The sequence below is a fragment of the Dermacentor variabilis genome, chromosome 2 (genome assembly GCF_050947875.1).
Source record: "Dermacentor variabilis isolate Ectoservices chromosome 2, ASM5094787v1, whole genome shotgun sequence".
NCBI classification, from domain to species: Eukaryota; Metazoa; Arthropoda; class Arachnida; order Ixodida; family Ixodidae; genus Dermacentor; species Dermacentor variabilis.
The window spans coordinates 185,244,528-185,263,037 of record NC_134569.1 but is presented as its reverse complement, the minus strand read 5'-3'; the positions used below and the strand labels follow the sequence as shown (position 1 = coordinate 185,263,037).

The following is an 18,510-nucleotide window of genomic DNA, read 5'->3' as shown; positions in this document are numbered from 1 at the left end:
ATGGTGATCACACACACAGGTGTCTAAGAAGAAATACATACGGCTGATGACAGTGTACAGATAAGGAAGTGCACAATCAACTCTCTCTCTTATATATATATATATATATATGAGAGAGATCATTCTTAACAAACAAAGGCACAAAGGGCAACATAGGATAAATTACTGGTACTCACTAATTGAATTAAACGAAATTACAGATTAATCCAAATGAAAGTGGATGAAAAAACAATTTGCCGCAGGTGGGCACCGATCCCACGTCTTCGCATTACGCATGCAATGCTTTTACCAATTGAGCTGCCGCGGCACCGTTTTCCCATCCACTTTCTGGGGTATTTGTTTTACTACTAGAGCTAACCCAGGAGTGTTAGCCAGCGCCACAACTTACAAACCTTGGCGGCGGATGTGGAACATCCTTTCTGCGGCAGGCGTCACGAGTACTTGATGTTTTTTTGGGTGAAGGCAACTGGTCAATAAACCCCCACATGGTACCTAAGGTTTTATCATAAGAAGCCAACAAACACTCACACCAAGGACAACATAGGGGAAATTACTTGTGCTTAATAAATGAAATAAAGAAACGACAAATTAATGCAAACTAAAGTGGATAAAAAAAACAACTTGCCGCAGGTGGGAACCGAACCCACAACCTTCGCATGCGAAGGTTGTGGCCTCAAGCATTTCAAGAAATATATATATATATATATATCAAGGTTGCTACCGACATGCCCCACATCAAGCGTCACGTAAAACATGGTAGTGCCTTCACCAAAGCCATACTTTGTAGCGATACATATCACTCGAAAGCAAAATGGAAGTAATTTAGGTTATCGGAATGGTTAATTGGCCCTAAGCTTAACGTTTGTGCTCTATTCCTTGCTACTGCACAGAAATTGCAAAAATAGGTCGCGTCTACAAATGTGGACGCCGTGAGTGAAGGGGATATGAGTTATTTTTATCAATTTATAGCAAGCTCATTGGTATGAGGCCCGAACTTTCTCACAAGTAAGATTCTCAACAGCTGGTGTGTCAACCTCAACTGTCCTGACATACTCTCAGCCCGCGCACAACGCCTCAGTGTTGCGTTTCACTGCTTTAAAGAGTTTATTTTGGTTTGGATGAGGGACACCTGCATTTCGGCGTCAGCCAACACTTTGTTTTTTGAGCTCAAGTTCCTTGAAAGAAGCGTCGGCAGGATTCCTTTCCCGTTCATTCCTCAATGCATAGGTCCTTTCTGTCTCTTGTCCTCCTTCCACCACGCATTCGCCCCGCGGACCATTTGAAGCATCCTCTTCGTCAGCTGTGCAGTCAAAGTCCGATTTTTACGACTCGTTAAAGGCCGCGAAAACGTCCGTAAAATCGGGCAGTCCGAAAAAATGAGTGCATGTCTTTTACTGCCATTAATGGCTCAAATAGCCACAGGCGCATTCGAAAAGGCCTACCACCACACTTATTAGGCATATCGGTGCTCGTACTGTGACAGGAGACGACGGATGGACGCGTGTATAATTAAGGAATAGATACTCTGTCCCGTGGCAATTGCCCCTTCCCACGCTTGTTATGCTTCACCGCAATACCTTCGCGTATGCTTCACCGCGCAATATGCCTGTATTGAGGCGAAGCTGACTTTGGGGAACCGGCAATATGAAACTCGCCGTGCTTCCAGAGCTTCGAAGCCAATCGCAAAGACCACACAGACGGAGTCGGTGCCTTTGCTTACAGCGGCGAATTCTTTCAATCAAGAACACGGCGCTGAACGGCAAGAAGCTTTATAACGAACGTTGAAGCAGTTAAGTCTAGGGTTTACCACGGCGGCGAGGTAATAAAAAAATTGGAGGACGCTTAAACTTCGCCTTCAAGAGTGGGACGCGATAGCGTTATCGCACCTCGTTCGCACCACCCACTCATTCGCTCGGCATGCTCTTGAGTCATACAATGACGAAACGTGCGCCTGAGCAAGCGGAACGAACCAAGGAACTCGACGTCTCGGAGGGAGAAACGATCTACGCGAGCCAAACTTCGTAATCGGCAGGGACAGCCGGGCCGCGACGCGCCATGAAGGCGGGCGCGATCATGGGGCTGACGCCTCGATGGGATCGTCCTCTATCTCGCTTGGGAGCACCACGCAGACGCATGGCTCCTCGCCAGCAGCACGGCACATATCGCAGGGGACGCTTTCCCACCAGACGCGCTACGGCGCACCGATCACGTCAGAGGCGTCCCACATCGAACGCTGCACCTAGGAATCGTGTTGTAAGCGGAAAGAGGAGCCGCGTCGCGCGGGCGAGTGGCGCGCCACCTGTCGGGGCAGCGCCGTACATTGCGAGGAGGGGGTCTTCTGTCTTTGCCGCAAGATGGCTCTGCGTGTGCGCAGAGCGCACAAGAAATGTAGCGGAAACGTACTTCGCTACTCGTGTAACTGAGATTTCTGTAATTTACATGCTCATAATTACCGATATACACCGCAGTATAACTTTCTACGGCACGTTTCTAAGGCAACACCGCATTCACTAGAGGCGCTTTTGTCCTACTTTCAAGCATCGAACTCGTGGCTGAGTGGTAGCGTCTCCGTCTCACACTCCGGAGAATCTGGTTCGATTCCCACTCAGCCCATCTTGCAAGTTGTTTATTTATGAAGTGCCTTCTGGGATTTATCGCTCACGGCCAACGGCGACGAAACCGGCTTTTCTGCGACACGAGCTCCTTAACGCTATCGCGTTCAAACGGCGGCAGCGGTGACTTTGATTAATGCGACTGTATGGGGTACGTGAAGGTGCCGTTGAGCGTCCGGAAATTCGGTAATTGACAGTAGACTCGCAACTCCTCCAGCCGACGACACATGGTCAAAAGACGATTCGTTACGATCCCTCTCTGTTACGCGAGCCAGCATTACCGCGACTTTCGTTCCCTTTCAGTAAAGTTACATAATTTTCCCTGACAGAAGCACAAATTTCCTTAGTTTTCCCTGAGTATTTCCAGACTATTCAAAACCCCTGAGAATCCCCGGTTGGTGGACACGCTGAGAGAAGTGGTGAGTGCCTATGTATATTAGACTGTCGTCCTACTAGAGCTGCTCTTCTAGCTTTAGTTGCCCGCATTGAAGTTGCAGTGTTAGGAAATGTGCCGAGGATCGCATCCTCCGACAGTGGTTGCCCGCCAACGCTGGCTAGGGAACTTTCCGATGTCCTCCGTTCCAGCATATTATGCTGGGCAATCGCATAATCCGGCGTTTCAGGCGTCTGGCAGTGTTCACAATCAGGGCTGTTCGACTGGCCGATGAGGTGTGCTTAGCAACAGCTGAAAGCAACGCCCTGCCGAATCCTGTGTAGCAATGACGTTTTGCTCCGCGTAACCTCCGCGGAGAAACAGAATTTACCGCCTGGGTCGAGTATATGTATACGCGTCCGTGGATGTTGTCATCGTGGGCTCTGTATACCTTTGAAAGGTCCTGCATGAGTGCCTTGATCATAGAGTTGGTGCCAGGTCGCAAGTAGGCAATCCGTACTTCATCAGAGGAAGAGAACGCAGATCTTGACTCACTGTCAGCGAGTTTATTGCCAATCACAGCACAATGACTAATCCTGGGAGTGTAAGCCAGCGCAGCCACTCACAAATCATGGCGGCGGATGTGGAACACTCTGCCGCAGGCGTCACGAGTACGTGATCTTTTTTGGGTGAAGGCAACTGATCAATAAACCCATACATGCTGCCTGTGGTTATGACGTCACGCACATCGGAGGTGCCGGCACGGCTGCAGCAGTGGTTGGGGCAGACGCATGGGAGGTGCGGTGAGCGCGGCGCCGCTTGTGTCAGCGTAGTGTGGTGCCGTATGAAAAAAAAAATGTACGATTTCATATTGAATGCTGCCCGTGTATGAAGCCAATGTATGCAGCCCAAACGGCTTTGCTGGTAATCCGTCACCATATGAATGTTGGGGCCCACAAATTTTTTTTCTTTTTCTTTCCTTCTTTTTTGCGACAGCGCCAAAGACAGATGTCGTTAATTCGAGTAAACAAATGCGAGAAAATATTAATATGAGACTGTTAAGAGAGGAAACATTTTAAAGTGATTTAATGACCACTACGCGCTGGTGGGCTTTGGTCACTAGTGAATAAAGGTACCCTTTTCTACTGCGCTATCGCTAGCCTCCCATCGAACACGTCGTCATGGACACCAATCAATAGTTACACTGTTAACTAATGAGCAATTAACTAAGCAACTACACTCCACAGTTAATATGACTATAGTCACTAGTGATTACTAGTAAACAACATACTAGGTTATGTTCTTCCTGTTTTACAAATGATATAGTCATGGATATCAAATTAGGTGTCATAAAACGAGTGATTCAACTATGATTACTGGGAACTGATATGATTAAGCCAAGAGTGATAATGAATCATTTATTTTACTGGTACAATGGTAGCTTTCATTCGCGCAAATCGCCACTGATATCAATCAAAAGGTCATTGAATGAGTATTTGTTTGGTTACCGCTGCTGGCTGATTATGACTGGTCATAAATTATTACTAGTAATGCCCTAAGTTCAATGTTAATTCTCGCACTTTCACATAGCTCAACGTCACGGACATCAAATGAAAAGTCATACACACGACGATTCATTTATAATAACTAGGAGATGGTAGCATTGACTCACTAGTGATCATAAATCGCCTTGTTTAGTATGACAATGGTAGACTTCATTTGGACACGTTGAACTGACTTCTAGAGTTTTACACGCCTAAACCACGATTGGATGATGAGGCATGCCATAGTGGGGAACTCCGGGTTAACTTCGGCCACCAGTGTATGTTTAACTTGCCCCCAATGCCCCCATCGAAATGCGGCCGCCGCGGCCGGGATTCGATCCCGCGACCTCGTGCTTAGCAGCGCCACACCATAGCTGCTAAACCACTGCGGCGGGTCATTCGGGCAGCTCATGATTGGTATCAATCAAAAAGTGATTAGATGAGTATTTCTTTTGTTAGCATTGCCAACTGATAACGTCTATTTATGAGTGATCACTAGTGATACGATAGCTTGGTTTTTCCGGACCGGCCGTGGTTGCTCAGTGACTATGGTGTTAGGCTGCTGAGCACAAGGTCGCTGGATCGAATCCCGGCCACGGCGGCCGCACTTCGATGGGGGCGAAATGCGAAAACACCCATGTACTTAGATTTAGGTGCACGTTAAAGAACCCCAGGTGGTCCAAATTTCCGGAGTCCGCTACTACGGCGTGCCTCATAATCAGAAAGTGGTTTTGGCACGTAAAATCCCATAATTTAATTTTTTTTATTTTAAAGCTTGGTTTAAAAGTTTTAAAGCTTTTAAAACGGGCTCCGCTCGGCTTGGTCGGGCCGTTGCCGCCGCGGCAGGACTCACGTCCGAGCAAGCTAGCCATGACATCGTCTGCCCCAACGCGACACAAAATATCATCGTCCTCAGCACCGCGTCTCGCGATAACGCAGATGCTTATCTAAAAATGAATTGCATCACCCTGGGAATGAAACAGTACGAACTCAGCACTTACGAAGCCGCGCCGCACGCCACGTGTAAGGGTGTCATACGTCAAATTGATGTGTCGGAGAGCCAGGCCGACCTGGACAGAAGCATTCTCAACGAGAGAAATCCGTTAGCCCTGGGAGCCAAGCGAATCAAGAATAGCGAAACGGTAGTGATCGTTTTCGACGGCTACAAGGTCCCCAACTTCGTGTTCTACGGCTCGGCGCTAGTCAAGTGCTCCTTGTACCTCAGGCAGCACGACTGCTGCTATGCCTGCGGTAGACTAGGCCACAGAGCCGACGTCTGCCCATCGCCGGAGGACAAGCTATGCAGGAAGTGTGGGGCCAATAACCCCGACGACAACCACACCTGCTCGCCTACTTGCAGCCTCTGCGGGGGCCCGCACGCCACAGCGGACAAGATTTGCAAGCAAAGATTCCAACTCCCGTACATCGTTCGGCGGAGGAGAAGGGAAAGAAATCCGGAATCCAGGAATCTAGACCCGTCACCAGCACAGACAAGCGCCCACAGCGAACCGGCTAAACCTTCCAGCAGGCGCTCCCGCTCGAGAAGCCGCTCGACTTCCAGGAGCTGTTCCCGGTCCAGGTCCAGGAGCTGTTCCAGGTCCAGGTCCCGGGGCCGCTCAAGATCGGGAAGCCACTGCCGGGGCCCACAGAACAGGGTCCGGTTCGAGGAGCCAGCCTGTGCTGGGAAACAAGGCGCCACTTGGGCAGACAGGGTGCGGCGTGGAGGGAGAACTGCCGTAAAGGTAACTGGGGGTGCGGCGCCAGAGCATGGTTCGTCTGAAATAGCCCAGCTTAGGAAAGAAAATGCCGAGATGCGCAGCATAATCTTGTTAATGCGAGCCGAAATAGCTGAGCTCAGAAAGGCTAATCAACCTCACCACGTTCCAGTCCCTAATTCAACCCCCTCAGGAATCCCTTCGGTGACCCCCTCTCCCCAACCCCCTCGGCGACCTCACGCCGCTCCAGTCCCTAGTTCATCGCCCTCGGGGACCCCCTCTCCCGAAACCGCAGACGTTCCCATGGTCGTGGATGCGAGCCACTCGGGCAACCCTGCCAAAAGAAAGGCCGTTCCCAGCATGCCCGAAAATGTACCGGCTAAAGCCAAGTCCGAAGTCAGAGAAATGTTGAATTCAATCTGCTACGAGATCAAGAAGATCACCGAACGACTATCTGCAGTGGATCAGCGACTCTTGGTCGTGGATCAGAAGTTAGATGCGCAAAATGTCAAAATTCAATGCTTAGAAAACAGAATGCCAGAGATAGAGTCCAAGGTGCAGGAAATGGACATCAGGACGTCGACCCACGTACGTCCCGTTTACTTCACGGATGCTACGTTGGTACCTACGCCGCCACCACTGCACATGCCCGGACCGATTAATAGAACCATCTCCCTCGAGACCCTAGTAGCAACGCCGGAAGGCACTCTATACAGCAAGGATGGCGCCACACACCCAATTTAGGATTTGGCAGTGGAACTGCAGGGGACTCAGCCATAAAAGATGCACCCTGCAGCAGTTTGTTCGCACTCACACAGAAAAGCCACATGTTATATTATTACAAGAAACGATGACTGATCAGGTTTCACTCCAGGGATACAAAGCTCTTGCTCTCCGTGGGGACGGCAGAGGAATCTGCACATTAATCAGCAGCAAGTTCACCTTCGTCGCACACGATCTAGGGGTCCGGCCTAGCAAGACGGAGACCTCCCTAGTAGAAGTCATCCCAAGCCAATCCAACATCTCTAGCATTTTTATACTCAACGTATATAGCAGCCCGAGCGATCACAGACAACGTTTCAAAACCATCATCACTAGGGCGACGAAACTCGCCCGCAACTCTCCACTGGTTGTGGCCGGCGATTTCAACGCCCCCTTTCACGCGTGGAACTACACGCACGACACGGTCAAGGGCAGAAGCCTGTGGCAGGAGGCGGGAGATGCGGGACTCTCTCTATTGACGGACCCAGCCTTTCCCACCAGACGGGGCACCTCCTCGACCAGGGACTCTGTCCCGGATCTCGCCTTTGTTAAAAACGCTGGCTCAGCCATGTGGTCGAATCTGCTCATAGACCTCGGTAGTGATCACTACATCACGGTCACCAGCTTACAAGTGGAACAGAAACGAAAGAAGGCGTTCTCGGTGCCCGACTGGGACAAATTCCGTGAGATTCGCAAGGCCCGCGCCGCCCGTGGAGAAAAGCCGGAGAGTCTCGTCCAGTGGTGCGCACTAATTGTGCAAGATATCTGCTCCACAACCAAAACCATAGAGACGGATCTACAGACAGACAAAATGGATAGCAGGCTAGCGCACCTTCTCGAGGCTAAGCAATCACTTCTCGAGAGGTGGAAAAGCCAACGCTTGAATCGCAAGCTCAGAAAAAAGATAGCCGAGATCAACAAGCAGATCGACGAGCACTGCCAAGCCCTGTCTAGGCAGCAATGGGACGACATTTGCAATTCAATTGATGGGCAGATGCGCACGGGAGGGAAGTGGAATCTTCTCAAACACTTGCTCGACGACTCCGGCACCAAGTCAAACCAGAGAAGTGTCCTCGCTAAAGCGCTCCACGAAGCCAAGAAGTCGTCTTCGGAAAAGGACATGCTGGAGATGCTGGCTAAGAAGTACCTGCCGCTCAAAACTGTGGCCGATGAGGCGGCATACCCAGTATACAAAGGGAAGCCGAACTCCGCGCTGGACGAACCTTTCAAAATCAGTGAAATCCGCCGCGCCCTACACGACCTCAACGGTAGGTCAGCACCCGGCCCGGATCACATTAACAACAAGGCTCTCAGAAACCTGGAGGACGCATCGATCGAGTTTCTTACAGATGAGATAAATCGGATTTGGGAGCAGGGAATTGTACCGGAAGAATGGAAGTTGGCGAAGGTCATACTAATCCCAAAGCCCGGTAAACCGCCGAGCCTGGACAACCTCCGGCCAATCTCACTGACGTCATGTGTAGGGAAGGTGGCCGAGCACGCAATCCATAACAGAATTGCCGAGTATATCGAGACCAACGACCTTTTCCCTCACAACATGATAGGTTTCAGGCCAGGCCTCTCCACCCAGGACGCCATGAAGCTTATCAAGATCCAAATCTTGGAACGCTGCACTCGGGACACGAGAGCCATCCTTGGTTTGGACCTGGAGAAGGCCTTTGATAACATCCGTCACGAGTTCGTTCTCGACGCCATCTCCAAACTCAACCTGGGCTCGTCCTTCCATGCCTTCGTCAGGTCTTTCTTGAACAAACGATGCGCCATCCTCAAGGCTGGAGATTTGGAATCGGAGAAAATGGAGCTGAGCAGAAGAGGCACCCCCCAGGGGTCAGTCATCTCACCACTCCTCTTCAACATCGCAATGGTCGACCTCTCAAGGTATCTAGGCAAGGTCCAGGGCATCGGTCACACGATCTACGCGGACGACATCACTGTCTGGTGCGCGGGTGGCAGTGACGGTCAAGTCGAAGCCGCTCTCCAAGAAGCTGTCGACACTACAGAGCGTTTTCTAACCGACACGGGACTCCGGTGCTCCCCGAAGAAATCGGAGCTCCTACTCTACAGCCCAAGTAGAAAGGGCCGCAAGCCACAGAACTGGAAACCCCCCTCTGAAATTGACATTAATCTCTACACCAATTGCGGAGATCCCATTCCCAAAGTCGCGTCCATTCGAATCTTGGGAATGACACTCGAAGGGGCGGGCTCGAATAACATCACCATTCAAAAACTAGCAAAAAAGACGGACAGCGTCATCGGTCTAATCAGGCGGGTAGCTAACAGAAGGAGAGGCCTGAGCGAAGAGAATCTGTTAAGGCTAGTCCACGCTTTCTTGTTGTGCCATTTTACGTACGTAGCGGCCATGCACGTCTGGAAGAGGGCCGAGCGAGACAAGCTAAATGCCATGATAAGGAGGGGGATCAAGAGCGCGCTCGGACTACCCAACTACACACGCACCGACCGACTCCTGCAGTTGGGTATTCATAATACCCTGGAAGAGATTGCAGAAGCACAAGAAAGGGCACAGATTCTCAGGCTCTCTGGCACCAGGGCGGGCAGACGACTCCTAACTGAGATGGGCGTCCCCCCGGCCACTGTCGAAGATGCCTACCAGGGCCTTCCGAAAGAGCAGAGAGATAACATCATCATATCGCCCGCCCCGCGCAATATGCATCCCCAGCGCAACGTGGAAAGAAGGAAGGCCAGAGCGGTAGCGCTCCTACGCCGCGCAACCGAACTCCCTGGCGGCAGCTGCTTCGTTGACGCGGCCCAGTATGCAAACAGCAACAATTTCACGGTAGTTTCAATCAACCACAGAGGTTCGACCGTTAACGCTGCTTCGGTACGAAGCACGTCGTCGCATGCGGCCGAGCAAGTGGCCATTGCCTTGGCCCTCCTGGACGACGGACATGCCAATATCTTTAGCGACTCCAGGGCAGCCATCCGCGCCTTCAGCGTTGGCGCCGTGTGTAAGGAAGCCTGTCGCATCCTCGAAGGCAAAAGCATCGCCACCCACACTCTCACGTGGTTCCCCGCTCACATGGGATCCATCATGGGAGGCCCCACAAACCTCAACGAGCTGGCCCACTCCAAGGCGCGAGGTCTCACTTTCCGCGACCATGGAGAACTCCAACGCCGGCCCGCAGTGGCGGAGAATAGAGATCAACCGACCACATACAACGAAATTGCGCAGCACTTTTATCTCGGCAGGAGAGACTTTCCCCTTCCCCACAAGAAGTTAAATAGAGCGCAGGCATTGACCCTCAGATTACTGCAAACAGGTTCATATCCCAACCCGGCTTTATTCCACAAAATTTATCCCGACACCTATGCCACTAGTTCTTGCAGGCACTGCAATGACATCGCTAGCCTAGACCATATGCTCTGGCGTTGCCCCTCGTTACGAGGCACGGAACAAATCAATGCGGACAAGTGGCTCTCCGCTATCAAGAGCCCCGATGCCGGGGCGCAACTATGGGCTGTCCAGAGGGCCCACGATGCGGCGGTCGGGCAAGGCCTGACTGTCCCAACGTGGGAGCGGCCCGCAGCGCGCTGAGTCGCGTACCTCAGGACCTTATTAAAGTTTTGCATCCATCCATCCATCCAAAGCTTGGTTTTTCCCGCGTTTCGTACAGTATGGAGTCATGCATATCAAATGAAAAGTCACATAAACAGTGATTGAATTGTAACTAGGAGATGGTAGTATTGCTTCACTAGCCATCACGAATCACTGTTTAGTGTCGCAGTGGTAGCTTTCATTCGTGCACATCGTCATTGATATCAACCACGCAGTGATTAAATGAGTTTTTTTTTTTTTGTCCCCATTTCGATAACTGATTATGCCGAGTCATTGGTGATCATTCATGATACGTTCAGTTCGATGTGCTCTTACTTTTAAACAGTACAGCGTCATAGATATCAACTGAAAAGTCATAAAAATGGCGACTGAAGTATGCTAGATAGGAGATCAGATGATTGAAGCACTAGTGATCATGAATAACTTTGTTTAGTATGACAGCAGTAGTCTTTATTCAGGGTGTCCATCAAGTTGGCATTTCCAAATTCCCCGAGTTTTCCAGGTTTTCTCTGAGTGCCTTTGCGAAATTCCCTGAGTGATGCAGAAGTATGTCTTATGTCAAGACGGGCTGAAACCATATCGCCAGATGCTGTCACTCTCTAGTAAGCATACGAAAAAAATTAAAAAAGAACTACTTAATCCAATTTGAACACTAAGGAGTAGTGTTTATGTAAATTAAAAAGAGAATAGAAGGGAGGGGCTAGTAAAATACACAGCAAATAAAATGACTTCGAATTAAATTCCAAATGAAGTCGGACATTCTCAAACACGAATAAAAAGGACATGTATACAGAAGCAAATATTTTCGAATATGTGATCAGTGGTATGAGGCCCGAACTTTGTCACAATTGACATTCTCTCTCAACAGCTCGTCAATCAATCTTAACTGTCCTGACTTACTCTCAGCCTCACTGTGTTTCACTGCTTTAAAGAGTTTATTTTGGTTTGGATGAGGGACATCTGGATCTCGGCATCAGTCAATACTTTGTTTTTGAGCTCAAGCTTCTTCAAAACGGCGGCAGCACGCTTCCTTTCCCGTTCATTCCTCAATGTGCAGGTCATTTTTGTTCTCCTCCTCTTTCCACTGCTCGTTCGTTCCACAGACAATTTGAAGCATCTTTTTTTTTTTTTTTTGCGACAGCATGCCTTCTGGCATAAAAAATTATTTACACGTGTAGATACACGCCGGATTCTCGGAGGAAGTCCAGCAGCATTCGGTGTTCAGCATCTTCTTGGTCAGTTGTACAGTCAAAGTCTGATATTTCGAACTGCCTAAGGGTCGCGAAAACGTCCGAAAAATCGGCCAGTTGGAAAAAAATTAATGCATGTCTTTTTTGCCCTTAAGGGTTCAAACCGCCACAGGCACATTCGAAAACACTCTGAAGGCCTGTCGGTACACGTATTAGGCACATCAGTGCTCGTACTGTGACGGGAGATGTCGGGTGCACGCGTGCATAATTAAGGAATACATACTGTGTCCCGTGGCAATAGCCCCATCGCACGCTTGTTATGCTTCACTGCAATACTTTTGCGTATGCTTCACCAAGTAACATTTCTGTACAGAGGCGAAGCTGACTTTCAGAAACCGGCATTATGCAACGCACCGTGCTTTCCAAACTTCTAAGCCAATAGCGAGGACCTGAAAGGCGGAGTCAGTGCCATTGCTGACAGCAGCGAATTCTTTCAATGAAAACACTGCACCCAACGGCAAGAAGCTTAATAGCGAACGTCGAAGCAGCCAGGTCTAGCGTTGCCGCAGTGGTGGCTACGGCTGGCAGCGGATCTGCGTGCGAGAGCTCTGGTTCGAGGCGGCGAGATAATCCAAATGGCAGCGGTGGTGGCTTTGATTATTGCCGTTTCGGACCTGCGGTCACGGCAAGAAGTCCGGAAAATCGGACGGCGAAGGATTCTTGCGTCCAAAATTTCCGACGTTCCGATACATTGAGTCTATGGGGTACGTAGTGGTGCCGCGAAGCCGTCAAAATTATCGGGCATCCGGAAAGTCTGTCGTTGACTGGTAACTCCTCCAGCCGACGACAGGGCGTGGAAGACGATTCATTACGATTCCTGTCTGTTATTCGAGCCAGCATTACCGCGACTTTCGACCCTTTCAATAAAGTTACAGCTAATTTTCCTTCATAGAGGCACAAATTCCCTGAGTTTTTCCAGACTACTCTAGATCCCTGAGAATTCCCGGTTTGCCCGGTTGGTAGACACCCTGATTATTCACTGATTGTCCCTTCCACATATGAATGTCTTTATAAAGTTCTTTTTTACGTCTATATGGCATCATAATCATCATCATCATCATCAGCAGCAGCAGCAGCAGCAGCAGCAGCAGCAGCAGCAGCAGCAGCAGCAGCAGCAGCCTATTTTATGCTCCCTGCGATCTCCAATTATATGGCAGACAGGGTCGAATAGTGGTAACCACTATAATTATGTTCACTTCAGTGTTCGCGACTATTTACAAGTCTGAACATTTAGGATATCAAGTGAAATGCTTCTTAAATGCTGTTAGGATATCCAGTGAAAGGTTTCTTAAAGGATGTTGTGCCTGGTCATCCCTCGGAGCAAAGGATGATTCACAGACTGACGTGCAGCTGTCACGGGTGCTGTTCACGCATCATCGTTCAATCAAGGCGACTAAATCAGCGTCACCTGAACCTTACGCACAAGCAGTCATGTTCCAGATCTTCGGCTTTTCGAAGGCCCAGAAATGACGGATCACTTCAAGAAAACAACCAACAGCCCTCCGACTACCACGAAGGCCAGTCTCCCGATTCTGACAGATTGACCGTCACAAAGAGGCCACTAATTGATAACAGAATCAGTGTCAAGGACTCCCGGGGAAATAACACCAATGGCGGGTTGACAGTTTGCCACGTGGTTGCCTTGTATTGTGCGATGTTGGACACAAGAGAGCCGGCAAAACGGTGGGACGTTGAAGACAAGAGAGCCGGCGAAACGGTAGGACGTTGGAGACAAGACAGCTGGCAAAACGGTGGGACGTCCGGGACAGAAGATTCTGAACGGTTCGGCGTATGTGATTGGCCCGTGCATTCCCTTGACGAGTGAAAGAGGGAAAAAAGCCGCATAAAAAGCGGATCTGGACTGCTGTGAAAAGGGAAGGCTCGGACACGCAAAGACTTTAGCATGTAGTGTGCTCCGAGAGTTGGAGCCCTGTTTGTAAAACTCAATCATGTACCTTTGAATATAAACCTTTTTCTGTTCTCTTAAACGTCGCTCGGGGCCTTTCTTCCTCCCGGCACCATCCATGGAACCTCCATGGCCGCCCGGACGCCACCCCCACCCCTCGAGTTTCACAACAGTGGCTGGTAACTTATGGGATCGGTCGGCGTTGGCTACATCGTTGTGGTGAGTGCTACGTGTTTGCTTCTCTTTTCGCCAGATCCATTAGCGCAGGCAGTCGGTAATGGTGTTCAGTTATTTCGTCTCGCAGACCAAGAATATAGTGTCTCGCGGGCTGAATTACTAGTGAGGAAGAAAGGTGCACTGTAAGCATGGATAACTTTAAAATCCAAGAACTCCCCGAAAGTAGTGAGCAAATGGGCATTTCGGCTGGCCCTGCGAAAGGCAGAAGAAAGACAGAAAGGCAGAAGCACAAGAAATGGAGGGCCCGTTAGGCCAAGTGTGTACGCAGGCGGCAAGTTCGGCCAGTCTGCCAGAAGAAGTATAAGAAACGGAGGGCCCGGTAGGCCAAGTGGGTACGGAGGCTGCAAGTTCGACCAGCCGGCCAGAAAAAGCAGAAGAAATGGAGGGCCCATTAGGCCAAGTATGTACGGAGGCGGCAAGTTCGGCCAGCCTGCCAGAAAAAGTATAAGAAACGGAGGGCCCGGGAGGCCAAGTGTGTACGGAGGCTGCAAGTTCGACCAGCCGGCCAGAAAAAGCACAAGAAATGGAGGGCCCGTTCGGGCAAGTATGTAAGGAGGCGGCAAGTTCGGCCAGCCTGCCAGAAAAGTATAAGAAACGGAGGGCCCGTTGCCCAAGTGCGTACGGAGGCTGAAAGTTCGACCAGCCGGCCAGAAAAAGCACAAGAAATGGAGGGCCCGTTAGGCCAAGTATTTATGGAGGCGGCAGATTCGGCCAGCCTGCCAGAAAAAGAAACGGAGGGCCCGGTAGGCCAAGTGTGTACGGATGCTGCAAGTTCGACCTACCGGCAAGAAAAAGCACGAGAAATGGAGGGCCCGTTAGGCCAAGTATGTACGGAGGAGGCAAGTTCGGCCAGCCTGCCAGAAGAAGTATAAGAAACGGAGGGCCCGACAGGCCAAGTGTGTACGGAGGCTGCAAGTTCGACCAGTCGGCCAGAAAGAGCACCAGAAATGGAGGGCCCGTTATGGCAAGTGTGTACTCAGGCTGCAAGTTCAACCAGCCGGCCAGAAAGAGCACAAGAAATGGAGGGCCCGTTAGGGCAAGTGTGTACGGAGGTGGCAAGTTCGGCCAGCCTGCCAGAAAAAGTATAAGAAACGGAGGGCCCGGTAGGCCAAGTGTGTACGGAGGCTGCAAATTTTACCAGCCGGCCAGAAAGAGCACCAGAAATGGAGGGCCCGTTAGGACAAGTGTGTACGGAGGTGCAAGTTCGGCCAGCCTGCCAGAAAAAAGCACAAGAAATTAAGTGCCCATTAGACGAAGTGTGCACGGAGGCTGCAAGTTCGACCAGCCGGCCAGAAAGAGCACAAGAAATGGAGGGCCCGGTAGGCCAAGTGTGTACGGAGGCTGCAAGTTCAACCAGCCGGCCAGAAAGAGCACAAGAAATGGAGGGCCCGTTAGGGCAAGTGTGTACGAAGGTGGCAAGTTCGGCCAGCCTGCCAGAAAAAGTATAAGAAACGGAGAGCCCGGTAGGCCAAGTGTGCACGGAGCCGGCAAGTTTGACCAGCCGGCCAGAAAGAGCACCAGAAATGGAGGGCCCGTTAGGGCAAGTGTGTACGGAGGTGGCAAGTTCGGCCAGCCTGCCAGAAGAAAGCACAAGAAATGGAGGGCCCATTAGGCGAAGTGTGCACGGAGGCTGCAAGTTCGACCAGCCGGCCAGAAAGAGCACAAGAAATGGAGGGCCCGTTAGGGCAAGTGTGTACGGAGGCGGCAAGTTCGGCCAGCCTGCCAGAAAAAAGCACCAGAAATGGAGGGCTCATTAGGCGAAGTGTGCACGGAGGCGGCAAGTTCGACCAGCCGGCCAGAAAGAGCACAAGAAATGGAGGGCCCGTTAGGGTAAGTGTGTTCGGAGGTGGCAAGTTCGACCAGCCTGCCAGAAGAAAGCACAAGAAATGGAGGGCCCATTAGGCGAAGTGTGCACGGAGGCGGCAAGTTCGACCAGCCGGCCAGAAAGAGCACAAGAAATGGAGGGCCCGTTAGGCCTAGTGTGTACGGAAGTAGCAAGTTCCGCCAGCCTACCTGAATAAGCCCAAGAAATGGAGGGCCCGTTAGGCCAAGTGTGCACGGAGGCGGCAAGTTCGACTAGCCGGCCAGAAAAAGCCCAAGAAACGGAGGGCCATGTGTGTACGGAGCTGGCAAGTTCGGCCAGCCTGCCAGAAGGCCAGTTTGGTCTGCCTGTCACTCATGGCGACTAAATCAGCGTCACCTGAGTCTTACGGACAAGCAGTGATTTTCCAGATCTTCGGCTTTTAGAACGCCCCGAAATTACGGCTCACTTCAAGATAACGTCGCCCTCCGACTATCGCGGGTGTTTTCGCATTTAGCCCCCATCGAAATGTGGCCGCCATGGCCGGAATTCGATCCCGCGACCTCGTGCTCAGCAGCCCAACACCATAGCCACTGAGCAATCACGGCGGGTGCAAAGACATGTAGTGTGCTCCGAGAGTTAGAGCCGTGTTTGTAAAACTCAATCATGTACCTTCGAATATAAACCTTGTTCTCTTAAACGTCGCTCGGGACCTTTCTTTCTCCCGGCACCTGGCACGGCACCATCCATGATACATTCGTGGCCGCACAAACCACCGTCTTCACAACATGGGCCATTCACTTACGATAACTAGGAACTGAATAATTTGAGTCAATAGTGGCTACAAATGTTAAGAGCGGGGCGGGAATAATGGGGAATACGTTCACACATAATAAAGTGCTCTGCTATGAAGATAAGCAACAAGGTATTCTGATAAACAAACTATTTATTTATACATTTATTTATTGACTTATTGACATACCCAGGAGTGTTGAACAATGAATTTTGAATATTTTGAAATATTTTGACCGTTTGAACCATCTGTTGAACTGCGCCGCAATGTACACGCATAACTTAATAGGCAGCATGTTTAAAAATGATATTTCAATAGCTTTTAGTTAGCAAAGCCGAAAGGGTACGCAATTCTAATAACATGAATATTTACGGTACTTATTAGTAACTTTACTGCTGCTTTATAGCAGAGTTTTAATCCTGACCAAAACAGTATTATAGAGCAGCAAACTGCAAAATACTCAATACGGCAAGCAAAAGACCCAATAAGACCGTCCCTACCGGAACGTTCACTTCTTTACTCAAAGTCTCGTTCTTCTATGGTCTCCAAATCACCGTATCAGACTGTCCCAGAAACTATATTTTTATGTTACATCGGCCCCTGCAAGGTCCTAAGAAGGCTTAGTGGTGTTATAATTAACAGCACTAATTAATTATCATTGATTATAATTTTTTATCAATACAGCATTATAACACTTATATTTAACATTCTGTAATTAAAAAATGGCCCACGTCGATGCTATCAAGTCGCCTTCCAAGTTAGAAACTGATGCCGTCCACGCATCTCGTTTGACAAGGCATAATTTGGATACGTCATTCACATTCTAACAAGCGCCGCTACGGTGCTTCCGCTACCCCACGGTCATGTTACGGAGCCTGTCGAGGAAGATGTCCGTGCATGGGCTGTTAGCGTTTTTACCTTGCCTGTCTGGCAGTGAGCCTATACCGGGTGTTTCTACGAAGACATTTAGTAATACTTTAAAATATCTCCTTTGAAACAAAGGGACAGTTCTTTCACAGCCATGGCGACCGCGGGGTGACAAGTGATGCGAGGTAATCAGCCACTATACTTAGCAAAATTATGATAGGTCAAAAACTTCTAAACTTTTCATTTCAGCGTGCTCGTTGATATGGGCTATCGGAGACAGATCCTAGTACAAGCCATAGGTAGAAGCCATTTCATCTTTTTGGATCTGGAAAAATGCGATCGCTCGCAGAACTGCAGCGCGACAAAATTCGGCTACCGAAGCGAGCGAAACCAAAACTTGGAGAGGCTACCGCGCGCGCGTAGTCACGGTTCTCGAGGCGACGTTCTGCTCACGTCAGCCAACGGCAAGCATCCAGCGCGTTGCAGCCTCCTTGCACCATTTCCCTTTACATGAAATGAATTAGCCCTCGAATGACACAGCTATGCTGTGTAAAAATACTAGAATATTGAGCAGCTCAATATTATCAGCAATCCATAGCTACCAGGCGTTTTCCGCTATATTTTTCAACTAATCCTTAATTTATCGTCGCTTCAATACTCGACACTATAGCGACGCGGACGAATGACGGCATTAGCTGTCACAGTAGAAATTTGATTTTCGTTTTCAATAACTCTTCATTTGATACCCTTGAAGTGAAGGGCTGTATATACCCGACAACACAAAACTTGAAAACTGACTAGGACTAGTCACTCTCGGTACTTGTCATATTGTTCACGTAACGGCTTGTTTATGACACTCTCATCCTACCCAACGACGATGCCGAAAATAAAGGCAATCATAGTAACAAGTGGTTTGTAATCACTAGTGACTCAGACTTCTCTGTTCCTAATAATCACAGATGAATCACCATTTAAATTACCTTTTATTTGATATCCATATATTTATTGTATTTAAATAGTCGAGTGCGCTGGACAAACCACTATTGACGACCAGT

The 18,510-nt window shown here is 49.8% G+C and overlaps 1 protein-coding gene across 1 annotated transcript in view; it reads right to left on the bottom strand.

Moving 5' to 3' along the window:
• LOC142573000 (mannose-P-dolichol utilization defect 1 protein-like) overlaps nt 1-18,510 on the bottom strand; it is an 80,536-nt gene that overhangs the window by 46,461 nt on the left and 15,565 nt on the right. The gene's annotated exons all lie outside the window — the stretch shown is intronic.